Here is a 16,460-nt window from a genome sequence, read left to right on the forward strand (position 1 = left end):
TCCTCCCTGTGACATCATATCCTCCTTGTGACATCACAGCTCCTCTGTGGCATCACATCCTTCCTGTGACATCACTGTAGAAAGTTCAAAACATACAATGCTTTTGCTGACTCTTCTGCAGGTTCTACTAAATCCCCCTTTTTCTGTTTAAGAAGCATGTCTTTTAGTGTGCGACGGGCACGTTCAACAATGGTTTGTCCATTAGGATTATGGGGCATCTTAGTACTGTGATGGACACCCCAGTCTTGCAAGAAAGACTGGATGCTGGAAGAAACACAGGCAGGGCCATTATCAGTTTTAATTCTTCGTGGTACGCCTGAGTAAGCAAAAGCTTAAAGACAGTGGTGACGTACATGATGAGCTTTTTCACCTTTGTGAGCTGAGGCAAATATTGCACCTGAAGAAGTATCAATAGAAACATGCACATATTTAAAAACACCAAAGGAAGGGACATGTGTAACATCAGATTGCCACAATTCCAGGGCTACAAGACCTTGGGGATTAACTCTGAGAGCAGGTGCTCCAGATGCAATACTTTGACAGCTGGGACAGGCAGTCACGATGTCTCTCGCTTGAGATTCTTTAATTTTGAGTTGGCATACAAATGCTTTACATTCTGATGAAAAAAGTCATGGGAAAATCGGGTTTGTCAATAAAGCGAGGGTACAACAACTGCAGCAGAGGATGCAAAATAATCAGCAAGTGCATTTCCTTCTGCAATAAAACCAGGTAACTCTGCGTGAGATCTAATATGCATTACGAAAAATCGACAAGGACACTGTTTTAATGACGTTTGAAGCTGCTGAAACAATTTTGGAAGTGGAGGTTGGTCAACATGTTTCAAGTAGGCACCATCCAAGCGAGGTAACAGACCTGCAATATAAGCAGAATCAGTTATAAGATTTACTGGACAAGTAGAACATGTTTCAAAAACCCAAACTGCAGCAATTGAACTGCAGTTCAACAATCTGAGGTGATCCATTTGTGGTGGTTTGAAACTCTCAAGAATCTAATTTCTAAGTTCAAGCTCCCCTCCCACAGTTTGCCCCTGTTAGATGGTTTAGTGATGGTATGGATTTGATATCTTTTTCACTTCATATGGAGAGTTTTCAGACAAAACACAACCATTTTCTCTTCCGTTTCTGTGGGTATGTAATTTCCATAGGGCGCACGTGGACTATTGATTGGTCCAGTATTATCAGTGGGGCAAACCAGTACTACCTCAGAGAAAAGGTTTTTCAAACCACCACAGTGGAGTACTTCAGAACACCATTTGTTATTTTCTTTCCACACGATGGCAGCTTTTCCTGTTTTCCCAGAGCCGTCTGTGAAAACCGTTTGAGCTTGGAGTGGTACAGGGCTGTTGGATCTGAAAATCTAAATGCAACAGTTTATGCTTCGGTACATGATGAACAATTTGTCCTGAAAAACCTGCAACAGCACACTGAAAATCATCAGAATAACAATACAATTGCTTTAACATATTTGAGGTGGTAGGTAATGCAACAGCTGCAGGGTCCATTCCTGTTAAAACTCTGCGACGGGCGTGTCCTTGATCGATTAACACTGCACACATTTCTGGGTTTGTAACAACAGTTTTCACAAATTGGTGTGATCCTGGGGGGGTCTCTCCAGGAACAATGGTGAGATCACCCCGCAGAGGCTGAGGGAGCACCTGGATGCTCCTGGATGGAGCTTTGCTGGAGGAAGGTGTCGAGGAATGAGCTCTGTGTCGAGGGGCAGCACAGGGGAGGGACCAGCACCCCTTGCTTGGGATGAAAGGCACCAGCTGCTCAGCACCAGGAAGGGATGGAAACTGCTGTCAACGGAATATTTGAGAATATTCAAAATATTTTACCAATAAGAGCTTCAGAAACTTAAATTGTAAAAAATAATGGAGTCTTTTTTTCCCCTGTTCTGGGTCTGATTCTGTCTTGTGGCAAAGAGGGAGCATCAATTTGAGGATAACTGTCCTGCTGCTCCTTGTAGGTGTTGGGTGCTTTCTGCAGGTGAGGCAGAGCGGGCATGCAGGGAAGGTCTTTTTCCTTTCCCCTTTTGATTTAATTTTCCCAATTCTTCCCAAGAGCCTCCCACTGACCCCTGGAAAAAAAAAAGAAGAGGGGGAGGGGCGAGGGGAAAAGGGGTTTAAATTGGTGGAAAATCTCCTTTTTTGTTATTTTCTGTGTTTAAATTTTGGGGCATCCCCCTTCACTGGAGATTTTAAGTGTCCCAAATGAAGGAAAATCTACCTTTTCCATGATTTTAGGAGTTTAAATGGACAGGAATTCCTATGTACCACTTATTTCTGGTTTGAATGGAAGGGGAAAACATTTATGGGTTTGAACTGAGGGCAAATCCCCCATTTTCCTACCTTAAGGTTTAAACTGAGGGTGAATCTCTGTTGTCCCTTACATAGAAGGGTTTAAGTAGAAGGGAAATCCCCCTTTTTCCATCATTTGAGGGAATTAAAATGAGGGAAAACCCTCTTTCTCCAATATTTTAGGGGCTTAAATTGGAGGGTGAACCCATTTATTTGCCATTTTATTGCTTGAATTTGAGGTAACCTCACCCTTTTCCCTAATTTTAATGTTTAAATCAAAGAAAACTCCCACTTTTTTCTCATTTTAAGGGTTTAAAGCGAGAGTTTCCCCTACATTTCAGGGCACCTCTACCTATGCACAAGCATCACCTCTCTTGTGAGGCAGCAATCCTTGGACACCCCCACTTTTGGAGGTGGAATGGAAATTTCATCAATGGCTTCCTGAAAGCTAACGAAAGCCCCTCAAAACCCTTCAACATTTTTGTAGCTCTCCAATAGCTTTAGCTCCTTTGTGTATTGTAGCTGCTGCCTCTGTGTTGCAGTTGCTTTCTTTCAAGGCAAATAAAAAAAAAAAGATTAATGGACCTGAAATGGCTTCTTAGAGTTTTTCGTATTTAGAATTAGAAAAAACCTTCCTGATTGCCAGGATGGACAGGGCTTGGAGAAACGTGGTTTAGTGAAAGCTGTCCCTGCCCATGACAGGGGAGTGGAACGAGAGGATCTTTTAAGTCCCTTCCAACCCAAATTTATGAAAACTCTAAGAGAGCTCAGAAGGAGGTTGTATTGTCCAGCTCTCCAGTTCAAAGCAGCATGAGCTGGGAGTTAAACCAGGGCACTCAGTTTAGGTGTGTAGAAGTGCAAGGGTTTCAAGGAAAAATAAAGGTCTCCTTTATTGCAGGAGGAATTAATAAACTTGGGTATGTGTGCCCATGTGTCTCAGGGCTCGCAAAACTCTTGGCAATAATTGGCATGAGATTACAGTCTCATGGAATGCAGCTGCTTGGGATGAAAGGCACCAGCTGCTCAGCACTGGGAAGGGATGGAAACTGCTGTCAATGGAATATTTGAGAATATTCAAAATATTTTACCAATAAGAGCTTCAGAAACTTAAATTGTAAAAAATAATGGAGTCTTTTTTTCCCCTGTTCTGGGTCTGATTCTGTCTTGTGGCAAAGAGGGAGCATCAATTTGAGGATAACTGTCCTGCTGCTCCTTGTAGGTGTTGGGTGCTTTCTGCAGGTGAGGCAGAGCAGGCATGCAGGGAAGGTCTTTTTCCTTTCCCCTTTTGATTTAATTTTCCCAGTTCTTCCCAAGAGCCTCCCACTGACCCCTGAAAAAAAAAGAGGGAGGGGCGAGGGGAAAAGGGGTTTAAATTGGTGAAAAATCTCCTTTTTTTGTTATTTTCTGTGTTTAAATTTTGGGGCATCTCCCTTCACTGGAGATTTTAAGTGTCTCAAATGAAGGAAAATCTACCTTTTCCATGATTTTAAGAGTTTAAATGGACAGGAATTCCTATGTACCACTTATTTCTGGTTTGAATGGAAGGGGAAAACATTTATGGGTTTGAACTGAGGGCAAATCCCCCATTTTCCTACCTTAAGGTTTAAATTGAGGGTGAATTGAGGCTCACAGAGACTGGGCAGAAGCAAGATTTGTGTAATGGGGAAATCTGAGATCTGCTTCCCAGGGTTCTTGTCCTTAAATATGGCACTGAGCTCTTGGCAAACAGATGGTTTGACCTTCCTCCTGTCTCACTCCTGTCAGAGTGGATTGGGCTGCCAGTCACTGAGTGTCTGTCTGGGAGTGGAGCAGAGTGGCTGTGCCATCTGGCATGTGGCTCTGGACACGCTGGATCACACTGGTTGTCAGCTTTTAGGGATGGATCCGGTGACCCTACAAGCAGCTCCCTGGCAACTCCTGCGGCGTTTGGAGCCCGGGCGCTGAAAAGCAGCTCTTGGAAGGGAAGAGGCTTGTTGTGTTGGGATTGTGCTGTTGGGTGTAATCACACAATGCAGAATAAAAGCTGCATTTAAGGAGTAGTCCTGCACTGGCTCTGACTGGAGGAGAACAAATGGAGTTTTTTTGTCCTTATGTCCCTGGAATTTAAAAGCCAGCGGGCTGTATCCTGTCATCCTGCCTGGGTCAATAACTGATGGGGCCAGTAACAATCTGTATGAAAGGATTCCATGGCTGGGCAAGACAAAAGGGACCCCAGGGAGCCTTTGGCATCTTTCACTGACATTTTGCTGAGTGGACTTAGACCCGGGGAGGCTTTTGTAGCCAGAGTGTGTGGGTGAATCTTCTAGTTAGTCTCTGACGGGGTTGGGGGATTTTGAGACCCAGCCCCTTTTGTGCCTCTGTTTTGCTGTTGTGGAGGGGCAGCACTGCAGGTTTTAAGCACAGGGCATTTGCAGCTATGGATTTATGGAGGTACCTGGTTGTTTTGGCTGGGTTGGTGCCAGATTTGCTGCTTTCCCTGGACAAGAGGATGACTTTTTGATCAGAGGGTGGGTTCGAGTGGAGGGGCTGTTCTCGGAGGGAAACACACACAGCAAGGCAGCACTTCCCTTTCTGTCCCTGCTCTGTCTCAGTGTCTGCATCAGCCACATCCCACCTGGGCTTATGTGGAGTCAAGGGGGGAGACATGGCATCAATGTGGAAATTTGGGCTATGCTGGTACGGTCTGTGCTGGCACCAAACGTGGATCAATGCCAAAGGTTCTGCTCCTTCTGGACAAATAACTGTTTCTGTCAGTGGGCAGGAACATGCTGAGCCACAGACTGCTTATTGCATCCCTGTCCTTTCCCTGCCCTGTCTCTGGGATAAACCACCAAATCCCAGTTTCCCACAGAGGTAATTCCCAAAATATCAGGAAAAGGGGAGGGAGGGATGAAACCTGCAACACACTGGCTGGTGCAACTGAGGAGCTGTTGGTAGGAAGAGCCTGCAGATATGCTTGGGCTTTTATAATCCACAGATTGTTCAGCCTTTATTCCCACAGGATCCTGGGGAAGTGCTGGGCTGGATGGAGAGAGCAAGAGCTTTTTCTCTGCCAAGGTCAGCAGCATAAGAGGGAATCTCCTGGCCCAGGGCTTTACAAAGTGGTTGATTGCAGCCAAAACAGGGTTGAGTCCAGTGGGGGTTGTTGCAGATCTTGGAGCAATGCACGTTTTTGGGAGAGGTGGTGGCCACTAAAGCCCATTTTTCGCACTCAGGAAATGCTTAGTGGTGTGAGCTGGGGACAGTCACCATCTCCTCATGTCTCTGCCGGGGAAATAAGGGAGTGTGGCTCAGCAGAGATGTGGTTGTGTAATTCTGCAGAGCTACAGCCGTCGACTTCTGCAGAGCTTCACAAGGGGGCAGAACACGGCTGCAGAAAAGCGAGTGGCTCTGGGAGCCTGACAGTGACTTTCTGATGGAAACTTCTTAGGGAAGCTCTGGGCTGCTTGAAGGCAGATGTGATTTGTGGATTCGCCAGGAGATTTGGAGTAAACATGGAGTAGAAAGCAAAACCAAGAGAACATCCCTGCCTCTGTGTGCACTTCTTACGAGCGGAGTCACAAGCCTTCCTCATTCCTCTGTCTCCTGGGGAAAGCAAAGGGGATTTATTCCAGCTAAAAGAATGGGGAAAGTGGGAAGGAGAAATGCAGCAACGGGATGGAATTTACTCAGGGTTGTTGGAGGCTGGGGAAGGGATGGCTGGATGTACTTGTATGTTAATTATTCCCCAGCTCAGGTAAAGGACAGCCCCCCCTTGTCCCTAAGACACTGCTCCTCCTGTTTCCCAAACGGGAACTGAGGTTTACACCAATGCACTGGGAATTGGTGTGACAGATGGAGAAGGGATTTCTCCCTGGTGGATGCAAACCACCAGCCACCACCAGACATGCTCACTGGTGACCAGGGAGCCCCATTGCCTCGAGTCTTCAATGCAGCTCTTGGGGTGGCCACTCTTTGCTTTGCTTAGGCCTGGCCTAGGGAAAACCCTGCTGTGGCCACGCCAGAGTGACCAGCCACGGCCCTGGGGAGCTCTGTGTTTGCCAGCTCCAAGGGATCTGTAAGGGGGATTTGTATGTGTGAAACTGAAGTTGTCACCCACGTGAACAGGCACTTAACCCCTGCTTGTCCAGCTCGAGTCGGTGTTCAGGGGGTTTGGAGACATTCCAAAGAGCAGCCAGCAGTCTGGCTTGTCCTTTTCCACAGCTGAGACCCCGGTAGCCCTTCTCCCAGTGCCTGGAGTCAAGTGAGTCTTTGAGTCTTGCCATGGAAGCTGAAAGTGCTGATCTTTCATTCCTGCTCTTTCCCTAACAACCTGATTGAACCCTGGGCTCTGACTGCTCAGTACCAAGCTCCTCTAGGGCTGGGATGCATATTCCATGTTGCTTTCCTTTTTCCCCATTCCTAAAGGAGGGAGGACAGCCTCAGGCTCTGGGTATTTATGCTCCCCTCCATTGATATGCCTCCAGGAGTCCTGAATCACACCCTGTAACCCCCAGCCAAGAGCCAGCCACTGCCTGTGGGAGCAGATGGAGAACTGTGGAACAGATGAATTCCTGAAAAGAGCTGCTGGTGTAACCCTGCAGGACAGCCCTGGGTGCCCTGGGTTCCAAACCAGCACAGGAGGGAGCAGAGCAAGGATGGATCCAGCAGGCCAAGAAGTAATCTTACCTAATCTTACCCAGCTCTTGAGTGCTGGGAAGAGCCTGTGGGAACACAGCAGGGCTGTTTGGACTAAGGCTTGAACTAAAGATTCTGTGAAGAACAGTCTTATCGCTTGAACTCTCACCTGTGAGGTGAGATCTGCCCAGGGAAGCACAGAGCTGGTGGCACCTGGGCCAAAAATTTCCCTCATATGGACTCTGGCCTGGGAGTGGAACTTGCTCATGTGGATCTGCTTTAGGAAATCAGTGCCAAAGTCTTTAAAATAATTTACAGACCAGTTTTGGTTTGGTTTGGTTTTTTTTTTTTTTAAAAAGGAGCTAAAAATACATCTTCAGTTGTAAAGCAAAATAAAAACACTGCCATCTTTCATTGCAGTTATTATACAGTAGCTGGCATTCTTTAGACAAAGCTTAAAATAACCATGAACATACCAGTGAAAATAAATGGGTGACTCATATTTGTTAAAGCAGGATTAGAGGTATTGCTCTTGGCTCTCCTCCTGTGGAGCATCGCCTGCTCTCTCAAGCAGATATGAGGTTTCAGCCAGGCTGGTGAAAGAAAATTTGTGATCCATCAGTTCTAGGTCATCCTAAGTGGAACCTGTGTAAGGCAGTTTTAAACCAGGGCTTATTTTTTTGTTTTTTTGTACAGTCTTTGGCTCTGGGGTGTTGTAAACACTGTGTAGTGTGAAGTGTCAGTAAGAATTAGGCTTATGCCTCAGTCTGTGGCTATGAAAGCCTGATTTAGAGGGGTTAAATCATAGAATGATTAGGGTTGGAAGGGACCTTTAAGCTCATCTCCTTTCACCCTCTGCCATGAGCAGGGACACCTTCCACTAGCCCAGGTTGCCCCAAGCCCTGTCCAACCTGGCCTTGGACACTTCCAGGGATGGAGCAGCCACAGCTTCTCTGGGCAACCTGTGCCAGGGCCTCCCCACCCTCACAGGGAAGAATTTCTTCCCAGTATCCCATCTAACCCTGCCTGCTTTGACTTTAAACCTCCGTGTTTAAAGTGTCCTGTCACTATCTGCCCACACAAAAAGTCTCTCTCTCTCCTTTTCATAAGCCCCCTTAAGGTACTGGAAGGGCACAACGAGACCTCCCCAGAGCCTTCTTTTCTCTGCACTGAAATATTCATCTCCAGAGCTGCTGGATAGTGTGCTGTGAGCTGGGCTGACTCCTGCACTCCTCAGCTCCCCTTTTGTTACTCTCCTCCCTGGGGCTGGATTTGAGAGAGGAGAAGGATGTGGATGGCACCAGCAGGGCGATTTCAGAAGTTGCTCATGGGTTTCAGGCTGCATGGTGTCCATTATCAGCTTTTTGAATACACCAGTTTCCCCTTTGGAAGAACACTGGTGCTGGTATTTGGCTCTCTGCCCCTTGCCTGCAGTTGGGCACAGAGACAGGCCAGCAAGGTGCTATTAAAATCCCCCCTTAACCGCTTTTGGGGCTGCTGGAAAGGGTGGGCAGAGCAGCAGTGGAAGGGGAGAGCAGTGCCCATGGTGATGTTGGGCACAGCCAACTGCCATGATCCCTGCCAAAGCCAACTCCCTGTGGCCAAAGCAGCAGGAGTTTGCACCAGCAGGATGGATGCTGCAGTTTTCCCTGTGCGTCGCTCTCACGGAGGTTTCGGGGTGGATTAAGGAGACATCAGTGATCCTGCATGGAGTAGCTGTGATCTCCAAGGATTAAAAACTTTGACAGCCCAGCTCTTGCTCTGGCAGGAGTTATTTTCCTGGCTGCCTGGAGGTGACTGTCCCAGCAGGAGGGACAGGTCAGTGCTCACACACGTCTGCATCCTGCTGCGAGGTTTCACAGCCCAGCCCAACAGCACGAGCTGGGGGTGACAGTGATTGAAGTCAGGTGGTGACAGACGGAGCTCGAGATGTGAGAGACGAGGAGGGGGCTGGATGGGGAACGGGGAGGGGAAGAGCTGCCATGGGCAGCAAGTGCAGTGAACTGGCCTTTTGTGAAAGGACAGGTCCAGGCAGTCAGAGAGGACTCCGGGAGAGACAGTGGAGCTGATGGGGAAAACGCAGAGTGAGAATTCCATCAAGCCACCGCCCACAGACCTTGCTGAAGGACCTCTGGTGAGGCATGGAGTCTCTGCTGAACCAGAAACAGAGAATCATTGAATCACAGAATCCCAGAATGGTTTGGGTTGGAAAGGACCTTAAAGCTCATCTTGTCCCACCCCCTGCCATGGGCAGGGACACCTTCCACTAGCCCAGGTTGCTCCAAGCCCTGTCCAACCTGGCCTTGGACACTTCCAGGGATCCAGGGGCAGCCACAGCTTCTCTGGGCAACCTGTGCCAGGGCCTCCCCACCCTCACAGGGAAAGATTTCTTCCTAACATCTAACCTAGACCAACTTTCTTTTAATTTGAAGCCATTTTCCCTTTTTCTATCACTACATATCCCTGTAAAAACCTTCCTTCCGTCTTTCTTACAGGCTCCTTATCAGAAAATAACCCTGTAATCTGCATAATCCATTTTCATCCAGGTCTTGTGCCCCTGGTGTATCCCAAGAACCTCCCCTGCAATATCTCTCGTGGTGCAAGGTGGAGCTCAGCTCTGCCTTGAGCTTGATTTTCACTGCACCTGGGTTTGGACTTCATCATCATCATCCTCCAATCACCCACCTATGGACTGGCAAAATGGGAAACACGAGGTACATGTTGCCCCCCCTCCCCCATCTATATATTTCCTGGTATCAGCCTTCTTCTGCAGGGAGACTTGTATGCTTTCCTCTTTTCCAGTCTTTAAATATCCCGGGCCAAATATAGGCAAGCAAGAGGAATTCCTTATATTTCTAATTAAGGAAAAACCCCAGCCCACCAGAGCTGGGTGGCACGGCCTGGTACAGCATTATTGTGTCTCCAACATGATGCTCTTTCTTACAGATTGTGGCTCTGCTTGTGTTTTTCAGGGCAGACACAAGCTGGGAACCATCACCTTGGGAGGAAAATCAGGAAAAACCTGTCTGAAAAATAATCTGAGAGCGCTGGTGCTTGTAGCTGACAGAAAGCATTAGGGACAGAGCTTGGCTTCATTAGGGAAGTTAGTAGTGATGCATATAAATTGAGGAGGAACACACTCTGGTTATTTATGAGGGAAAGAAATGCTTTTCCCTTTGAATATTTAATGAAGCATCTCCCTCCCCCCTGTTTAATTCTTCCTTCGTGGTTCAGGCAAGTTCAAACGGATTACTGGGCAGAAGGAGCCAAACCCACTGCTGTGCCACCTGAAAAAACAGCTGTGAGTTGTGACCTCCCCTGTCTCTGGGGTTTCACACTTCCCTTTCTGGCTCTTAATTCTTTGACTGTTATTGTTGCCAATGTGCAAAGGGTCAGAGTGAGAACCTGGAGCAACATCCTGCTCCTGATGTTGCCTCCAAATTGTTCTCATGTGCTGTGAGGCCATCAAAAATCTCTTTATTGCTGCAGAGATTGAAAATCACAGTTTGGAATCCCATTCCCAGCCTGGATTTCTGTATCAGCTGGAGCTGGATGTGGCATTAAGGCCAACAATTGAAGTGGGTCAAGGTGCCTTCCACAAAGACAGGGTCAACCAGCACTGCATGGCCCCAGATTTGCAGATTTCCTCAATGCCAGGAAAGACTTGAAACCCAAACTCCCTAAATAATTTTCAGTAGAAATGCTTCAAGAAACATTTCCTCTCTTCCTTCATCCAGACTTTGATTTTTATCCCTTTGGATTTCTGGTGGTGGGCGGAGGGAGCTGCAAGAAATATTAGGGCAACCCCACTTCGCTGGAGGCTTATCTGGACATTTTGGGAGGATGAAGTGACCTTTTCTAACATCCCCTGGCAAAGCAGAGGAACAGGAAAGTGCCTTGCCTTTCCTCTAGCCCTGGCTGCCTGACTACTGCCATCCAACATCCCCTGCAGTTTGGCACCCAGGGTGCATTAGGATGAGATCCAAGTGGAATTGGACCCTTCGCCAATGGTAGAGTGGCTCTTTCCTCTGTCTTCCTTTGGCTCCCAAAGGAAAGGGAAGAAGCCAGAGCCTGCCTGTGGTGTTTACTAGGGCTATTCTGCTTCTGTGACAATGTGTTAGTTGCCTGCCTGGCCAGTCAGTGGCTCTGCTGGATTCGTGCTGCTGGGGCCTGTTGGAGCTGGTTTGTTCTCCTTCCTCATGGAAAAGAAAATATCTGCAAAGAACCTTGTGCTTCTCACCACTGCTCCACGTGAGAAATGGGGTGTATCAGACTTGTACTCCAGATGCCCAGAGAGTAGGAGAACCACCCAACACCCTGCACTCCTTTGGGGAGCACAGAAGAGAAATTCCTTCTTTGCCAGCACTGAGGACCGATGCAGTGAGGCAGCTGAGATCCTTGTGTGGGATCCCCATTTCCCTTTGCTTAACCCTGAAAAAAACAGGAGTTGGCACCTCACAAGGAGCAGTGTCTTGCAGAGGAAGAATTTAGACTCCACTGATCAACTCTCGCTGCAATAAGCTCTGTGATTGCCTCCCCTGTGCTGATGCAATGGCCTGGAATCATTGGAGCTGTCTCACCAGTCAGGGTGACTCTCACTCCTGCCTTGGGTGACCATCAGCACAAAACAGGCAAGGTTATTATGGGTGACAGTCTTGTCTTCCCTCTCATAAATCACACACCAGTGTAGGATCGGCTGTGCCAAAATTCACTAAAGACAATCAACACCCCATCTCTCTATTTAAGGGTAAATTTTTTAATACAGAGGTAGATTTTTTAATACAGAGAATCGTTGTTGATCAAAATCCTGCCTTGGGAGAGCCTCCTGGCTCCCAGGAGCCAGCTGTTCCAGGCAGTTTCTCCTCGCCTTGGCTGGCAGCGTGTTTTCCTTCTGCCCTGGGGCACAGGGGGGGTGGTTGGTGGCTGTGCTCAGCGCTGCACAGAGGTGGCAGAGCCCTGTTTTGCCCACAGGCAGCTCTGATGAGGTTTGGCAGTCCAGAAGAGAAGCCTCTGACTCCTCGCCAAACATTTTTCTTTCTAGTTCACGTGGTTTGGCTGGATTGTAACCCCTAGAGGTGGGGACAGACTGAGAAGACTTTCAGAGATGGGGGTGTCTGGGGACAACCTGGGTGTCTCTTCACTCCTGTTTCTCATTTGTTGCTGCAGTAAGGTTTAGTTTGTTGCCCAGCAAGGAATTTTTTTGCCCCATTGCCATTCCCATGTAGAGCAAATCCTTACCATTAAATCAGCTCCAGGGCTACCTGACATGGGGTTTGGTGTCAGATTCCCATTAAGTGTGGAAATTCCTGAGATCAAGGGGAAATGGTGATGCCACCTTGGCTGGTCTGGGCTCAGAGTTTCTCTGTTGCATTGACCCCTTAGGGGTTAACACACCCGGCTATTCTATGACTAAGTCTCAGGAGGACCATGAGGTAGAAGACTGAGATCACACCCAAATCCCACAAAAATCATCAGCACTTTCCTGCACACTCTGCTAGGCAGGCAAACCCCTTTTCTCGTACTATAATCGAGTGTCTGTCAGTGAAAACACTGCACTAGGAAGATGAGGTTGGACACCAGATCAAGAGTGTTGAAATTCATCTGTACCAAGAATAGAGAAAATTTCTGGAAGGACCTCCCTTAATAGCACCCACCCCAAGCAGAAGAGATGATTTTCTGGGTATTTCTGTGATGCACTGACCCCATAGATATCATAGGGAACACTTGTGTAGATATTACAAAAAGGTTGACCTATGTAAGTATAGAAAAGAATGGAAGCTCCTAGACTTGGATGAGTCTGTGATGGACCATGATTTTGAGAATGGATCCAATATATTCAGCCTGGACAAGAAAAGGCTTCAGGGTGACCGAATTAAGGCCTTCCAGTACTTGAAGGAGCTGAAAATAAACAAGGAGAGAGACTAATAAACAAAGACCCAGAGTGACAAGACAAGGGGGAATGCCTTCAAACTGACATCTGTGAGGGTGGTGAGGCCCTGGCACAGGTTGCCCAGAAAGCTGTGTCTGCCCCATCCCTGGAAGTGTTCAAGGGCAGGTTGGACAGGGCTTGGATCAACCTGGGCTAGTGGAAGGTGTCTCTGCTCATGGCAGGGGGTAAAACAGAAGGAATTTTTATGTCCCTCCCAACAAAAACCATTCTATGATTCCATGATACGTGTTGCCTTCCTGTACCTGGCCATGGATGATGAGGGTGGCTGTGCAGGAGGTGGCCTCATTCCAGGCCCCACGGGAGCGACATTCTCTTTTGCCTCTTGATTAAGTGACACCAAACACCTCAGCAGGAGGAGATACATTTGATGTCAAAGCTTAACTGCCCCCCTGCTTGGTGCTCATTGAGTGGACCTGTTAGCACTGGGCATGGGACATGAGGAGTTCCCTCCTCCCTCCACACCCCTCGAGCGTGCACCAGGAAGGTTTTCATGAGGTAAATAGAGCAGAAGGAATTGAGCATAGCATGTGTTCCTTCTAAAGATAGCACATCAAAGATCCTGCCACACTCCTGCATCCACAGCAACCCCATCACTCTCCCTTCGCGACAGGTCTCCCAGAGAGCTGGAAGGATGCCAGGCCTGGAGCTCCTGGGACTTTCTTGCCCTGCTGCAGTGGACTAGAAAATGTATCCACAGAGCATGAAAATGTCGGGGGTAGTGGTGGCTCAGGTGCTTACCACCTATTCCCACTGCAGGTGTGGTTTTTGAGGGCCGATGTGATGTGGGGTGCAGAGCACAGCGGGGTTTCAGCCTTCCCGAGCCCCACTCTGTGTCACCAGCACTAACTCAGCTTCTGCCAGAGGAAGCCCTGTTTTATGGCCTTGACGTTGGTTGGTGGCCTTGTGTGCCGCTTAAATCAGCTCCAGGGCTACCAGAGCACGTCCCAAGGTGCTCTTAAGGGAATAGTTTGATTTCCCTGGCCAAGCCCTGCTTTCTCTCACCACCCTCGGTATCAGTGTCACGCCGGGACTCCCCACACGCAGGGAACCCTGTGGATGTTGGCTGCAGGCACTATCAGGCTACCAGAGCAGATGCAGGATCTGGGCCCAGGATTTCTATGGGGTTGTTCATGATGTTAAAACCAACCATGCTTGCTCGCCTGAAGGTCTCTCCATCTGGTGAGTCTGAGCTCACCAGGCTGTTGCTCCTCAGAAGGGATGTGGAAAAGGAGCTGGGAGAGGGGCTTGTCCTCACAGTGAATCTCAAGCAATGCTGGTTACAGAATCACAGGTTATGCCAAGTTGGAAAGAACCCACAAGCATCATTGATTCCAACTCTTAACCCTGCACGGGACACCCCAAATTTCACACCATGTGCCTGAGAGTCTTGGGTTGTCATGTGTAATCCTACACCTCCACAGTTGCAACAACGAGCACCTCAGGATCTCTTCAGCCATCCAGCACACTATTTTGCATTAAAATCTGTAGGGTCTGGATTTTTGGGGGGCCTAACTGATTCATGGTGTCCCTGTGCAATGTGTTATGGAAATACATAGTACCCATGAAGAACTGGCCCTGTGGGGAGAGGTGGAAGTAGGGGCTGATCCCCCTTTTGCAATTAAAGGGAAGAAATCAACTTCTCATATGATAATCCCCCACAATTCCTGGTATTGCAGAGCTGCCCTCTCCAGACAGCTGGGCCATCCCTGCTCCAGAGCAAGGTGACTCTGACAGCCTCACAGCAATCCAGAATGAGAAAGAGAGAGGAAAAGACAGAGGAGTGCACCTGGGAAAAAGTAATCACATCAAGTCAAGTTAAAGGAGGAGAATCTGTTGCTGCAAGGCTGAGAGAAAAGCACTGTCTGCAATGAGGTCTCGTGGGGATTGACACATGTCCAACCCTGCCTGCAGAAGAGATTTCTGTTCTCCATGTGGCTGTGGAAGGGCTGGATGATGTCAGGCTCTTTACAGTGAAATGGGAAGGAGCAGCCCTGGCTATGAATTTCCCTACAGGGGAAGCACGGGTTGGCAAAGTGCAGGAAGTGTTGGAGACTTAGAGAGAGGGACTGGAGATATCCAGGGGTGTCTGGTCCATCAGCCAAGTTGTTGAATTCCTTCTAATCAGCAGCAGCTGCTGAGCATTGCTGGGTTTCCTCTTCCAAGTTTGCCATGAAGAGACAAGGAAACACCTCATAACGTGCAACAGCCACATCTGAACATATTTCTGGTGGGATGTGGGGCCAACCAAAAGTCGTCACACCCTTTTCTCTTGTTCTGTTGTGGTATGAGTTGAGCATTAAATGCAAAGCCATGTGTAAAAGCAGCAACCCTGGAACCTTCTCTCAACTGCCTTCATGAACCATAAAGTTCTTCCCTGGGCTCAGCAGAGTTTCAAACCAATTGCTGGATTTTAGTATTTTCCATCTCCTGCCCTCCCAGCCTCTCCTTGTTGGGATCTAAATATCCTCACCTCTGCTTTTTGTTCTGCTTTTTATGCTCAGTTTTTTTCTGAATCCAAACACAGTGCAACAAAACTGCATTTATGAGGGATTAGCTGAGCTAATACCATAAATATGGTTTTACCACATTATCAAAGGCAGGTCAGTGTGTGGAGTTTTCTCCACTGCTGTACTGAGCCAAAGCACTGGTGGATCCCTCACTGCTGGGAAGACAAGCTTTTCCTTGTTTTTAGGATTATTTTGACAAGGATTAGGAAAACAGTGGATTTGCCTGCCTGCCTTTCCAGGTTAAATATCTCTTTTTTTTTACTTTCCTCTCTCTGCAACCGCCAATCACTGCAGATGTAATAGAAGAATTCTTATTAAAAATAAATACAACCCCATTTAACAGAGCAGTGTCAACCACTGCTGGGCTGAAGTCCCCGTGGACGGGATTTTGAAGTTTCCTGGAGCAACATGTGCTGCTGGTCCAGCACTGACGGTTTATTTTCTGTTTAATTTTCCTCTGTATTAATAACCCTCCCAAACGCCAGGAGAAAAATATCTCCCAGCCAGGAGGGAGTTCAGCACAATGTGTCTCTTCATGGTGAGGCTGGTGAGGCTCACGTCATTCCCCTCCATGAATTCAGATCCGTGTTTTGGTGTGGAAGTTGGCAGGGTAGGTGGGAAAACTGAGTGGCTGGAATGGGGGTGGGAGCTGTCATGTCTGATCTGGGCACCAGGATCTGCTCCAACCTGGCACTTGGGTTTGGGTGGTGGTCTCCAGGTGGGCACATGGGAGTTGAGGGAGATGCTGTCACCATGAACCCAAGACATGGATGGAGGAGGGATGTTTGTGCGGTACTGGAGATTCAGTTCTCTTACCCCTGAGATGTCATTGGCTCTCCCATCCCAAGCTCTGCTCCATGTCCTTGGAGAAATGGGATGGGGTGGGATAGGATGGGATTGGAAAGGAAGGCGTAGGAAAGATTGGAAGGGAAGAGATGGGATAGGATGGAAGGTTTAAGATGGAATGGAAGGGATGGGATGGAAGGGGTGTGATGGGTGGGGTGGGATGGGAAGGGGTAGGATGGAAGGGATAGACTGGAAGGGGTGGGATGGAAGGGTTAGGATG

At 48.2% G+C, this 16,460-nt stretch overlaps 1 long non-coding RNA gene across 1 annotated transcript in view; it reads right to left on the reverse strand.

Annotated features, from left to right (window-relative positions):
* LOC113957877 overlaps window positions 1-16,460 on the reverse strand; it is a 22,104-nt gene that overhangs the window by 2,560 nt on the left and 3,084 nt on the right. The window contains exon 3 of the long non-coding RNA XR_003531317.1: window positions 8,081-8,091. This is a non-coding gene — a long non-coding RNA (uncharacterized LOC113957877). The remainder of the gene's footprint in view (window positions 1-8,080; window positions 8,092-16,460) is intronic.

Source organism: Corapipo altera, unplaced genomic scaffold (genome assembly GCF_003945725.1).
Source record: "Corapipo altera isolate COAL_440 unplaced genomic scaffold, ASM394572v1 202, whole genome shotgun sequence".
NCBI lineage: Eukaryota > Metazoa > Chordata > Aves > Passeriformes > Pipridae > Corapipo > Corapipo altera.